The sequence below is a fragment of the Gavialis gangeticus genome, unplaced genomic scaffold, assembly GCF_001723915.1.
Source record: "Gavialis gangeticus isolate Ggan-Ray unplaced genomic scaffold, GavGan_comp1, whole genome shotgun sequence".
NCBI classification, from domain to species: Eukaryota; Metazoa; Chordata; order Crocodylia; family Gavialidae; genus Gavialis; species Gavialis gangeticus.
This window is the reverse complement of record NW_017728980.1, coordinates 4,824,366-4,837,852: the sequence shown is the minus strand read 5'-3', so window position 1 is coordinate 4,837,852 and position 13,487 is coordinate 4,824,366. Positions and strand designations below refer to the sequence as shown.

The 13,487-nt window shown below is 45.0% G+C and overlaps 1 protein-coding gene across 4 annotated transcripts in view; it reads left to right on the top strand.

Moving 5' to 3' along the window:
* Window positions 1-13,487, top strand: part of ARHGAP32 (Rho GTPase activating protein 32) — a 597,177-nt gene that overhangs the window by 382,443 nt on the left and 201,247 nt on the right. The gene's annotated exons all lie outside the window — the stretch shown is intronic.

Genomic DNA, 13,487 nt, shown 5'->3' with positions numbered 1-13,487 from the left:
CCCCCCCCCCCCCACAGTGTGTGAGAAAGGGAGTGGGTGTATGAGGAAGGCAGAGGGACACAGGCAACATGGCAGTGGGGGCATGTACCCCCCCCGAGATTTCTGCACCCACAACAGAGTGCATGGCATGGGGCTGCAGCTGGGCCAAACCAGCTCCAGGCAGGAGCTGCCTCTGTAGCCCAGCAGGTGGGAGGGAGCGTGGCACCGCCGTGGTGAGGCGCAGCAGTGACAGCGATGGCAGTGTGGAGTTGTGATCCTGCCAGTGCTGGTGAGCAGGGTGTGCCTCACCTTGGTGGTGCAGCACACCCTCCTGCATCAGGTCCTACCTGCTGGGCGGTGGAGGCAGTACCTGCTTGGAGCTAGTCTGACCTGGCTGCAGCCCAAAGCCCTGCTAGGGGTGCAGAAATCTTGGGGGGCACATGTTCCACTTGCCCCTCCACTGAGTCACCTGTGCCCCCCTCCTGCCCCTCAAATGCATGTCCTGTACCCCTTTCGCTCCACCCCTGTAGATTAACCTGGAGGGAGCTGCAGGAGCTAGTCTCTACACTGCCTGGCTATCACGTGCATGTGTGCGCATGCACATACACGTGGTCCCCCTACCTGATTGCCTTCTTCCTGCTTTCCCCAGCCCCAAGAAGCCCCTTGCAGGCTGGAATTCTGCTAGCTTTCAAGGGGAAACCCATAGTTTTCTGTTTTTTCCTCCTTTAAAGGGGGGAAATCCCTGATTTTCTTTTTAAAAGGGAAAATCCAGCATTTTTCTTTCTTAAAGGAGAAAATCCGCATTTTTCCACAACAGACAGAAAACTAGTCTGGTCATCACCAGCAGTGACGGTTCTTCAGACCAAATTGTCTCTGGAACTCCTCATTCCCACCATTTGTGGGGGGATGGTGCTTATCAGACACCCACTTTGATACATACTTGAAGAGGACAGAACAAATAATTGCCACAGAATGACTGTGCTTTAAGATGCTTTAGTCAGTGCAGAGCTGTGACCTGCCCTCCATCCTCACCTTTTTGGAGTCCCCAGTGACCATCAGCTTTGAATTGGAAGGGAGTTAAAGGAGTGTTGTAACCACTCTGCTTTTATACCCCGTCATGGGGACACACGGCAGCATGATGGATGCTGATCTTGTGTGCATGAGGTATGTATGTACTTATGGTGGGATCCTTATGGGTGGCAGCATCTCAGAGACCTGCAGTTCTCCATTGGCTCTGTCCATTCATAACAGAAGGTAGCATTTGATCATGCAGTTAAAGACACTCTTAAGAATCACGCTTCCATCAGATAATGCTGCTGGCTATTGTTGCATCTAACAAAGGGAGAAAAATTGGAAGGAATTGGGGGAAAAACAGATTTTCTCCTATTTTTACCAGCTTGTTTAGAGCTTTCAGTTACCTAGAAGAAGGTGTGTAGAGGACATGACATTCCCCTGCCTCAGTGTGAGATTTTGGACATTTTTCTCAGCATCCTAAGAAAAGGTCTCCTGAAGAAAGAGGTACCTTTTTGCTCCTTCAGACCTTGGTTCTGCTGGGATTTCCAGCAAAGTTTCTAGTTCTGATGTGAACCCTTGTGCATTAGGAAAGGGGCATAGGCCACAATTTAAATTCATACAACTCACGGGACTGCTGTTGTATCATAATACCTCTTCTAGTATATTCTAGAGGCATTTTCTGTTGGAGGCTTTACTGCATCATCCTAACAGCTGTTTAAAAGCAATGAATAGAAAACATCTTTTGAATGCTCTCAGCCTTTACATAAGAGATGTGGTGGTATCTGGATTCAAAATACAACCACACTATTGAATTATGTAACTAACCAAGATAGCAGTGCTAGTAAACTAATGGGGCCTGAGCAGATTGGTCCTTGAGATGCTTATACACAGACGTGTCATGCCCTTCCAAAACAAAAGGTAGCAACCGATGAACAATGTTGCTTGCATGTCCTTTACCATGATGATAAGGGTGATAGTAGCAAGCTCATGTTGCAACAAGCTAAAGGCTGCATTGGTTGCCTGTGGATGGTTTGTGAAGCTTGTGGTCTCAGAGTGGTGACAGATGTGTAGGTCCCCACTCTAACTCATGGTGCTTTATGTAAAGCACCATGAGTTAGTGTCCTTGTCCCTGTCCTGTCCATCCCCCCGCACATACTCTGTGGCTGTTTGTAGGAAAGGATGGGGGGGCGGAAAAGCTGCCAGCTGGGGTTTGCCTGGCCTGAGTTCAAAGCAGGGGGAGGGCTGAGGGGGACAGCAAGGTGGGGGGCTCCAGTCCACGCACTTCCCCTCCCCCTCAGGCCATGTGAACTCCAGCCATAGCTCACTCCCCTTTCTTTCCAGCCCAGCCCTGATTGCATGACAGATTAAGCCTAGAATAAGACAAGTTCCCTAAGGCACTCCACCATGGAGCACCTTCATCTAATCCCTCATTTGATGAGGGTTAATTTGTCATGTGAGTGGCCACTTTAAACGTGTTCTGCAGCCATGCACGTGTCACAGCACAGCTGTAGAGCACTTTCAGGGGGCCAGTCATGTAACAAATGTAACTTCTGTCTGCACCCTGAGCTTATAGGTATAGGTGGATCATTTGCCTCAGCTTGTTTGGCTTTTGTTACTTTTGGCTAATCTCTGCTAAATTACAGGAGCCGTTTTGTTTGGTTTCTTGGTTCTTTTGTTGCCTCGTGCATGCTCGTTCCTGGCTGTTACTGAACAGTTCTTGTAAGCTCTTAAAGGAAGGGATGTTTTCAAATGGCAGTTAAGATGTGAATGTATATATTCTTTGAACAGTTCTTTTCTGTTTTCCCTTTGGTCATTATTTGAGGTGGTTGTGCTTGGATAAAGAATAGGTTGTCACAAATGTGCTTTCCCTGCTCTGCAGACCTAAGTTTGATATTAAGACATTATGGCAGGAGCAGGAAGGAAGAGATGGGCTGCGTAGGGGTAAAATTAGTAGATTCGGCAAGATAAATTCTGTCAAAAGTCTGGATGAATGAATTTATGCTGTAAATATTATGTATTGGAAAGTTTTCCCCAGTAGGAGAAGGGCTCTTCTACCCGAAACAGCGCTTGTAATAAAACAGCATATGCAAATTTAGCAAAACCCACTTTTAGAATGAGCATCGTTAAAAGAAAAATAAATGTAGGTAATTGGCTCAATGTGCTAAACTGAGATTAAATGGTGTTTGAGGCAATGGAGTAATTTAGAAGATAGTGAAATTACTGCCTATTGCTTCTGGGCGAGTCTGGAATTGAAAAGAGATGGTGGTAATAGCTTCTGTTTCTAGGCTGAGCTTGTGTATCTGATCTCTGAGATTTCGTTGTAAAAACATAAAGAGTGCATTTGGCCTCATGTCCATGTATGATTAAAGCTTTGTTTCAATTAATTTGTAAGGGCCCAATAATGAAAGGTGACAAGTGCTCTCATTATAGTTGAAGTCAATGGTGGAAGCCGAGCACACTATGCATTGTAGGGGGTGGTGCAGTATTCAGAAATGACTGCTACAGGTTTCCCTCACTTTATGCGGGTTCTGTATGTGCGAATACACTCTTATACGATGACTGTTTTTATACCAAAAATTTGTTATATGCAAGGTAAATTCATTCTTATGCGACTGGTGTGGTGGAAGCCCATAGTCACTGCATTGTGTGGTGCATTGTGGGAGTGACATGCACCCAAATATAGTCTCCTCTGTAGATCTGTGCTCCACGCTGGTTGTCTGCGGCACGTGTTTCTGTAGTTGCCATCCCCATTATGATAGTCTGTATGATTAGTGTGCTTGTGTGTGCTGTCTGCTGTTGGTGAGTACCAAAATGGTTTTGTAAAAGTGGTAGAAACGGGTCTGGGGGTCAGTACAGCCGAGGTCTTGGAATGTATTCCTGTTTGTTACATTGTGGAGTGGGTTCCCCTTCATGCAAATTTGATTTATGCGCCTTTTCCAGGAACGCGTGTACAGCGTAGAGCAAGGGAAACCTGTATCCCTTTTATAATTAAACTACATGATGTACAGTGATGGAAGTTAAGTGAGAAGTGGCAAAGAGGTTGCTTGGTCCACTTCCATGGAGCTCCAGGGTAGCATCCCTCTCGAATACAGGCTCCCCTCTTGGTCCTACTCCATGTGCACTAGTCCTGCAAATGAGGCAGTGAAGCCAACTCAGAGATGCCCCATGCCACTGTTCTTGAGACCTGTATCTCTAGCTTTCTTGAGAGAGGTGGCAGGGGTGCCCAGAGGGTGTATTTACTACTTCATTTCCAGGATGAGGGCCCAATTTAGGAGGGGTGCCTCCCAGGGGTTGCTACAGAAGCACTATGCATGCCCTCAAAATATTGTAGTCCTTTTGTCAGGCCTAGCATTGACCCAACTTCCCAGGAGTTTATACAGAGTTAAGACTCCAGCGTGCTGTAGGATTTCACCGAAGGACTTTTTGGCTTTGGATTTTTTTTTTATTTGGGCAAAGAAATATTTCACAAGAAAAATTAGCTTCATATTTCTTGCTCATGGCCATCAGACATACTTTTCACCCAATATGTGCATTCCAGAGCAGTGTATAAAGGTGGCATTTGTACTGTGGTTTTAACTTGTCTGATTTGCTAAGTTGCACAAACATTGTAAATTAATGAGAGGACAGACTCCAAGGAGGCAGTAAAAGTGCGGGGATTTAAAAGGAAAAGAAGTAAGGTTCAAATATTGTCTGAAAAATTGTCAAATGCAGTAGTGACTTAGAAACTTAATGAGCTTTTGCTATGACTGAGCGTGAGCAGCAGCAGTTTCAGCTGCACGTGTCTGGCTGCTTTTGCCAGGGAGTAACCTTAAATTCCATTTTGGAAAAATGTAAGAAGATTACCAGCTTTCCTTGGAACAATGACACATGCTCTGCCAGGAAAAGCATCAGCCTTTCCACTGACTTATAACTCCTGGCAAGAGACAGTCCTTCAGCATTCATGCATCTCTCCTCACTTGATAGTTCTGTTTACATACAGCAGTGGCCAGCAGCAGAGTTTCTTAGCTGCAATGTGAATATATTTGGGTATTTTGCCATTGAGAGGTTAAATTAATGCGTCTTTTCTGTTAAATATGTTGCAGTATTTCACAGGAGATGCATTTTGCCTGTCTGTGGAGGGGTGTTTGTCACAGATAATTTGACTGATTAGCACCCAAGTCTGAGCACCAAAATTGGACTAACATGCGTGACCAGCCATGCTGTAAAGTAACTTCTGAATGACCATGTCCTCACTCATGCTGCATTCATGTTTGTGTGTTACTAGGGCTCCTGGGAGGATCCTGTTTTGTTGCAAGAAGCTGAACCGCTTGGGGGTTCTTTCTTTAGTGAATTGTGGGAGAATTTGTTTCCTTCTGTGCATGTGCAAGGAATTTGAAGGCTATTGTTACTCAGTACTGCATCATCACTGTAAAGTGGGAGGTGGAGCCCAGATTGTGGTTCCCACTTGTATTCCAGGTCAGCTAGTCCAGGCTGAAAGTGCCTCTCGGAGCACTATGTGCTTAAACAGGACGAGGGATAAAGAACAATGCTTAGAATCATGCGATCATAGAAATTAGGGTTAGAAGGGACCTCAGGAGGTCATCTAGTCCATCCTTCTGCTCAAAGCAGAACCATTCCCGCTGTCATCTGAACCAAGGCTTTGTCTACCTGGGTCCTAGAGGTTTTTAAGGATGCAGATTTCACAACGTCCATGGGTAGCATGTTCTAGTGCTTTACTACGCTTGTAGTGAGAGAGAAAGAGAGTAAGAACCCATGTGAAGACATTCCCCAGGTGTGGGTCCACACAAGTTTAAAGGGAAGGTGCCTCCTTGCAATATAAATGCCCACATCCTTTCTTTGTTGCTTTTCTTTATAGCATGGCCCAGCCATTTCTTAATATCGTTTTCCCTCTGTTTGCTTAGCACAGGTCTGCAAAGAGGCTATAATTGGGAGCTTGTACTTGTGTAGAGTATACTTTCATCCTTGGCAGGCCTATCTTGCTAATTCTTCACAGCAAATACCTTCACATGTTCCTCACAAAGTTGCCTGGGTCTAATAATACTTGCAGCATTAAGTTTAATTTTTCAAAGTTTTGCTTGTCTTTATAGGTAAATATTCTTCTTGATGGACAAATACATTTTTTTTTTTTTCATTATGGTATGGATGTAATGAGTGTAACATACAGTTGCCCATAAGACTGGATAATCATCAGCAATCCCTCGCTGTCAAGGATGATTGTCTTCCATGATTGCCTTATGTGTGGGCCTAAAGATAGCTGACAAGGCATATCGAGGATACACAGGTTTGGTTGCAACTCAGGCACATGTTTGAGGAAAGGAAGGATGGAGAGCAGCAGAGTAAGGACCCTGGGCTTCAGAAAAGCGGACTTCGACTCACACAGGGAACTCATGGACAGGATCCCCTGGGAAGCCAGGTTCATGGAGAGAGGAGTCCAGGAGAGCTGGCTGTACTTTAAAGAAGCCTTACTGAGAGTGCAGGAACAAACCATCCCAATGCGCAGGAAGACTAGTGAGTATGGCATAAGTCCAGCTTGGCTTAGCAGGGAACTTTTCAGTAAACTAAATCAGAACAAGGAAGCTTCTAAGAAGTGGAAACTTGGACAAATATCTAGGGAACAATATAAGAGCATTGCTCGGGCATGCAGGGATGAAGTTAGGAAGGGCAAAGCACAACTGGAGTTGCAGCTAGCAAGGGATGTGAAGGGGAACAAGAAGGGTTTCTACAAGTATGTCAGTAGCAAGAGGATGATCAGGGCAAGTGTGGGTCCTTTACTGAATGGGGGAGGCAGCCTTGTGACAGGATGCAGAAAAGGCTGAAGTGCTCAGTGCCTTAACCTCAGTCTTCACAGGCAAGGTCAGCTCCCAGACTACTGCACCAGGCAGCACGGTTTGGGGAGTTGGTGAGCAGCCCTCAATGGTGAAAGGGACTACGTATAACAGCTGGACATGTACAAGTCCATAGGGCTGGATGGGATGCACCCGAGGGTGGTGAGGGACTTGGCTGATATGATTGCAGAACCATTGGCCATCATCTTTGAAAACTCATGGTGATCGGGAGAGGTCCCGGATGATTGGAAAAGGTTAAACAAAGTGTCCATTTTTAAGAAGGGGAAAAAGGAGGATCCAAGGAACTACAGACCAGTCAGCCTTACCTCAGTCCCTGGAAAAATCATGGAGCAGGTACTCAGGGAATCCATTTGTAAGCACTTTGAGGAGAAGGCGGCAATTAGGAACAGGCAGCATGGATTCACCAAGGGTAAGTCATGCCTGACCAACCTGATTGCCTTCTACGATCAGATGACTGGCTCTGTGGATGCAGGAGACCAGTGGATGTGGTGTACCTTGATTTTAGCAAGGCTTTTGATACAGTCTCCCACAAAATTCTCGTGGGCAAGCTAAGGAAATGCAGGCTGGATGAATGGACTGTAAGGTGGATAGAAAACTGGCTGGAGCATCAGGCTCAGAGAGTAGTAATCAATGGCAGTATCAAGTGATTCGCTTCAGGGGTCAGTCCTGGTGCCAGTTTTGTTCAGTGTCTTCATCAAAAACTCGGAAGATGGCGCAGAGCGCACCCTCAGCAAGTTTGCAGATGACACCAAGCTGAGGGGAGTAGTGGGTATGCTGGAGAGTAGGGCTAGGATTCAGAGACCTAGACAAATTGGAGGACTGGACCAAAAGAAATCTCATGAGCTTCAACAAGGACAAGTGCAAAGTCCTGCACTTAGGACAGAGCAATCCCATGCACCGGTACAGGCTGGGGCTGACTGGCTGGGCAGCAGCCATGTTGAAAAGGACCTGGAGGTGACAGTGGACAATAAGTTGAATACGAGTCAACAGTGTGCCCTTGTAGCCAAGAAGATTAACGTCATCCTAGGCTGCATTGGTAGGAGTGTTGCCAAAAGGTCAAGGGAAGTGATTATTCCCCTCTATTCAGCACTGATGAGGCCACATCTGGAGTCCTGGTTCAGTTTTGGGCCCCCCACTACAGAAAGGATGTGGACAAACTGAAGAGAGTCCAATGGAGGGCAGTGAAAATGGTGAAGGAGCTGGGGCACATAACTGTGGGAACTGGGCTTATTTAGTCTAGAGAAGAGGAGACTGAGCGGGGATTTAATAGCAGCCTTCAACTCCCTGAAGGGGGTCCGAAAGAGGATGGAGCTGGGCTGTTCTCAGTGGTGGCAGGTGACAGAACAAGGAGCAATGGGCTGAAGTTGCAGCAAGTGAAGTTTAGGTTAGATATTAAAAAAAAATTCTCACTAGGAGGGTAGTAAAACACTGAAGCAGGTTACCTAGAGAGGTGGTGGAAATCATCCTTGGAGCTTTTCAGAACCCAGCTAGACAAATCTTTGGCAGGGATGATCTAGTTGGGGCTGGTTCTGCTGTGAGCAGGGGGCTGGACTAGATGTGACCTCCTGAGGTCCCTTCCACCCTAAATTTCTGTGTTTCCGTGTTTGCATGAGGGGTGGGTGGCTCTGGATTCTTGGTTCGGTCCGTGACGTACAGTTTCTGCTCCCACTTTTCCATCTCCTGTTGTCCTGGTGAGGTTTCAAAGTACTGAAATCCTTGCAGCAGACTCATCCTCCATTTGGGATGGTGCTGAGCAATAGTTTCAGAGGAGTTGATGTTGATGTTGCGTTTTTTTCAAGTTGGCCTTGAGGATGTCCTTGAAGCACTTTCTCTGCCCTCCTCTTTGAACATATGCCTTGACTGAGCTGGGAGTATAAAACTTGCTTTGGGTGTCTGGAGTTGGACATCTGGATGATGTGGCTGGCCCAGCGAAGTTGATGTTGGATGATTATCGCTTCAATGCTTGTAGTATTTGCTTGTGAGAGGATGCCAGCATCAGTGCACCTGTCTTCCCACTGGATTCAAAGGATCGTTCACTGGCAGCGTTGATGGTACTTCTCCAGAGAAGTGAGGTGTCTCTTGTACGTTGTCCATGTCTCAGCTCCATACAGTCAAGTAAGGATCACGACTGCTTGATTAAACCATGAGCTTGGTTTTGAATCTGATTTCTCAATCTTCAAACACCCACTTCCTCAGGCATCTGAAGGCTACACTTGCACAGTTGCGGTGACGCTTTCTTCATTGATGTCAGCTTTCCATGAGAGATGGCTTTCCAGATGTGGGAAATACTCAGCCTTCTCCAGAGTCTCACCATGGATCTGAAGTATGGGAGCTAGTCTGAGTGACAGAAACAAGTAGATGAGTCAGTGATTGGCTCAGTTATTGTCAGCTTGGGTGATGTGGATATCGTTGTGATCCCAGGTATGAATGATGGCATAATCTGTCAAGTGCCAGTGCTTAGATTGTGAGCCTTGCCGTGATGTTTTATACCTGCTTTTCTGGTGGAATGGCGTGCACAGACCAAACCACTGCACAGTTTGCAAGGGTATCCATATGCTTGAGGGATTTACTCTGAAATATTATAAAAATTCCCTTTGTGGTAGCTCAGGAAGTTATAGCAGTGTCTTATGATTATTCACATGATGACTCTAAGGTCAGATCTCCCCAGCTGCCAGTCATGAGTCGATGTGGGTCCTGTGTTTGTCTCTTCATGATAGTTCAATATGTGGATTCATATGCACAGAACATATTTGCCTGATGATGCAGTTTGAGAGGTGTGATCTCTCTTCTGAGTTCAGTGGAAGCAAATTTGGTTCTAGGGTGGTGTTTTTAGATCAGGTAGGTTTTCCACAGCTTGTTGTATCTTGGTATATCTTTCCCTACTAATGAACTTAACTTTACAGATAACTTTAGGATGGTCTTGAGTAAAAAGGAGTTGAGTGGGCAAAGTTCTGGTTAATGAAGTGTGCAGAAGGTTTGATGTAGAATTGAAGCTGGCAAGTTCATGAACTTGGTCACAAAATCCACAAGGTTTCTTTGGCAAAGCTGTTTTTCTCACTGTGCTCTATGATGATGTCCACATCCTTTGGGAAGGGGGGGAGACAAGGAAATATAAAGTCAGAAAATCAAAATGCAATGGCTTTGACCTTATGTGCCACAGGCTTAGCTGGTGTAAATGGCAATGCAATGCCAGCTGACCCCAGTTGAGGATCTGATCCTACAGCTTAGTAGCCAACAGCTCTAGTATTTGTAACTCACATGGCAATTTTCTTTTAAAACCTTTTTTTTTTTTTAATCGCGGTATCTGGGAGGAGACTTCTGGAGTCTATCACGGCAACATAAAGCGTAAAACAGTCTGTTGCATGCTTCTTATTAGTTGTACATTATTTACTTGTATATATCTGGTCACCTTGACAAATGAAATATACTCATTAAAGCAGGGCCACTTAAAAAGTTGCCTTCAATCTAATTGAAGTCCTCAACCTTGTCCTTGCCCTCCCCCCTTTTTTTTTTCTTGGGTCTTTCAGTGTGGAAGGTGGCAGATTTTGTGTGCCTTGCAGACAGCCAGCTTCTCAGCCAGCATTTGTGATTGCACAGCTCCAGACAAATAAATGAGACTGTGAAATGCCCACTCTTTGGTCCAAATGATGATTTTTCCACAGCTCAATACATAGTTTATTCATAGCATGCTACTAGAAGGTTTCCAAAACCACTTCAAATGAGACAAAGTGGGGGGGAGGGGAAGGCGGGCTGCATGTGTATTTTTACCCCCAGAAAAAAAAAAAAAAAGCACTAAGAGTTACTAGCCTGTTTAAAAAAAAAAAAGGCATGTGGTATAAAACTCTTCAGTGCTGTTAACTGCATAATATAAATCACACTTCTGGATGGTATTATGCCATTTACTTTCTAAATCCTTTCTCTAATTATTTATCTCTAGGAGAGGAATCCTGAGAGCCAATACATTTTTCTATTTAGGAAACCCATTTAATCACTGTTTATCTCCTGCTTATTAGTGATGAGTTACTTTATCTCAGAAAATGAAGAGACCAGCGAACAAGAAGCATATTGGTTTCAGCTATTCCTGCCTATGTGAATGATCAGAAAAGTTCTTGACTAACAACTGTTACTCTTTTTAGCAAACCCTATGTAACTGAGTTGTATAATTTAGTGTTGCCTTTCAAGATTCGGAGTGCAGAACTATTCCCATTAGAGTGTATTGATATGGTGAAGTCATAGTTGTTTCTTTGGCTGGCTTTCTTGTTTTGGATATCTTTCCTGCTACTCAGTTTACTATCGTTAGCCTGTTTTCAGCAGATCATTATATTACGATCTATGGCACTTATTACTGTCAGCTGCACATTTGCGAATTTGAAGGTAAAAGACAAAATGAGATGCCAGTTCCCTGACAGACTGCAGCTGAGCCAGACAAAAAGCTAATGTGGGCCTATAGGATTTTTCACACTTGTCTTTCCTGTATTGATTTGTGCCATGATACTGAATGCATATGCCCAAACTTGTCTTCATCTGCACATTTTTTACAGCACAAGAAGTTGCACATGTAATTATCAAAGCATACTAGGTGGTAACGTAACTCGGGCAGGATGACCAGAGCAGGTGCCACTGCCCCAGGCACCCAGACTTGTCACTACACCACTGCTGTTAGAGCCATCTTTAAAATAAAAGTGTGTGTTTATTGTCTGTTCATCGGTGTCTGTCTCTCTGCTTGGCCTGTTCTTTGGTCCTGCAATTTAGTAGGTGATCTGTATCCTGTAGTTCACTCATCTCAAGGGTTTTCTTTACTACTGTGCTGTTGACTTGGGATTTTTTCTTTGTGCTCTTAACTTTCTCTCTCATGACCTCATAATCTTAACCCGTGTCATTGTAAAATGCTGCCATTGAGAAGGTTATGGTGCTGTAAACAAGATTCATGAAGTCAGTTTGTCTACTTATATTAGTCGAGTGTGTATCTTACAAGAATAAATTAACTGGGCATAACTCTATCACTAAATAGCTGTTGGTTACTTTCAGACAGTTTGACTATACATTGAAAGAAGTGATACATGTGGTGCAAGACTTCCATGAGTTTTTTAGCTAGTGCTTGGGCCGATGATAGAGGCTGCGATTCTGCTGGGGAGGATGGGGGATCCTTGTATCACAGCTGTCTCTGAAAACAGATGAAACAGGTTGCCAATCTTTGTGTCGGTCAGTTGTGCCCGTAAGACCTCATTCAGAGCCCACCAAGGTCAATGAACTGTATAGTAATAAACTCTCTGCTCATCCATCGGTATGGATTAGGACTTCTGCCATCATTTCAAAACCGTCTTTTAGAAATGTAGCGGAATGGGGGAATGAAAAAGAGGCGAGGAGTTTATATGTGAGGAAGCTGTTACACCAAACAGCTGCTTTCTCTTTCCTCCGCAGTCCAGATCACCAGGCTTTCCAGTTTCCAAGACTCCAGTTGTTTTCTTGTAGGAATGCATGTGGAGTTGGCTGAGCAGAGCGGCGCGTCTTCTGTGCGATGAAATGAGAGAGGTGCTTTTGAATATAGTGGGGTTGAAATTTCACTTTTTGGTACAGAGACAATTACAGAGAGGACATTACTGAGGAATGACATGTCATGCCAAAATGCTGATTGCTAATATTTTGTAACCTGATGCAGTATTCTGTACAAACTCTCTGCTGGCATCTCAGAAACAGCTGGATAGCTTGTTTTCAGAGACTTCAGTGTCGGTTTGTTCAAATGGAAACTTCAGAATGGTGTCCAGGTGACACGCTTGCTCTTCTCGAGTGCTGTGTTGTGTTGCTAAATACACGGCTCTTAAATTATCTCTTGCCAGTTTACTGATCGGGGCATTGGTGTGTGTTTACATAAAAGTGAATTTCAGAAGATAAATGGCCAAACTCAGAGGTGATGTGATGCACCTTACTCTTGGTTTGGATCCTAACACTTACTTGCACCTTTTCTCCTGAGGTCAGTATAGGAACTTGTCTACGTGGGCACTTAGGGGGAAGATGAAGTGAATTTGTTAAAGGTACAAAGTCAATGTGTATAAATTAAAGCATGTTAATCCCCGCATGGATGCCTCTCATTTAGGCATAAAGTAGCTGTGTTCTGCTGTAAGTGAATTCTTCTCTGCATGATGACTTAACCCCTTCAGTTAACTCACTTGAAGTGCTATACATTACATCCCAAAGAATCAGGGAGAAGGCATAATTTAACCCTCACCTGAATTTGATTTTTAATTTCTCCGTGCACCCTAGTGTGTTAAGTCAGACCAAGTGATGTATTGAGTAAGCACATTAGTTTAGGTCGGGGTGCTCAACCTGTGGCCTGCAGGCCAAATCTGGCCCGCAGCACCATGGTGTCTGGCCTGCAGAGATCCCCATGAGTTGGCAGCCAGGGAGCGATGGAAGCTGTGTGCAGCTGGATCCAGTCCCACATCCGGATCAGGGCTGGGCTGTGTACCCCCTTCCCCCACCCCCACAGTAACTGGTGGATTGGGCCCTTGCCGTGCCTGCTTCCTACTGGATTGAGCCCAGCAGCCAGATCCAGCCTGCAGATGGACCTGGCACTGTCAATCCAACCCACAGGGCAAAGAGGTTGGGCACTACTGGTCTAGGTGGATCTGCATCAATCTAGTCGCATTT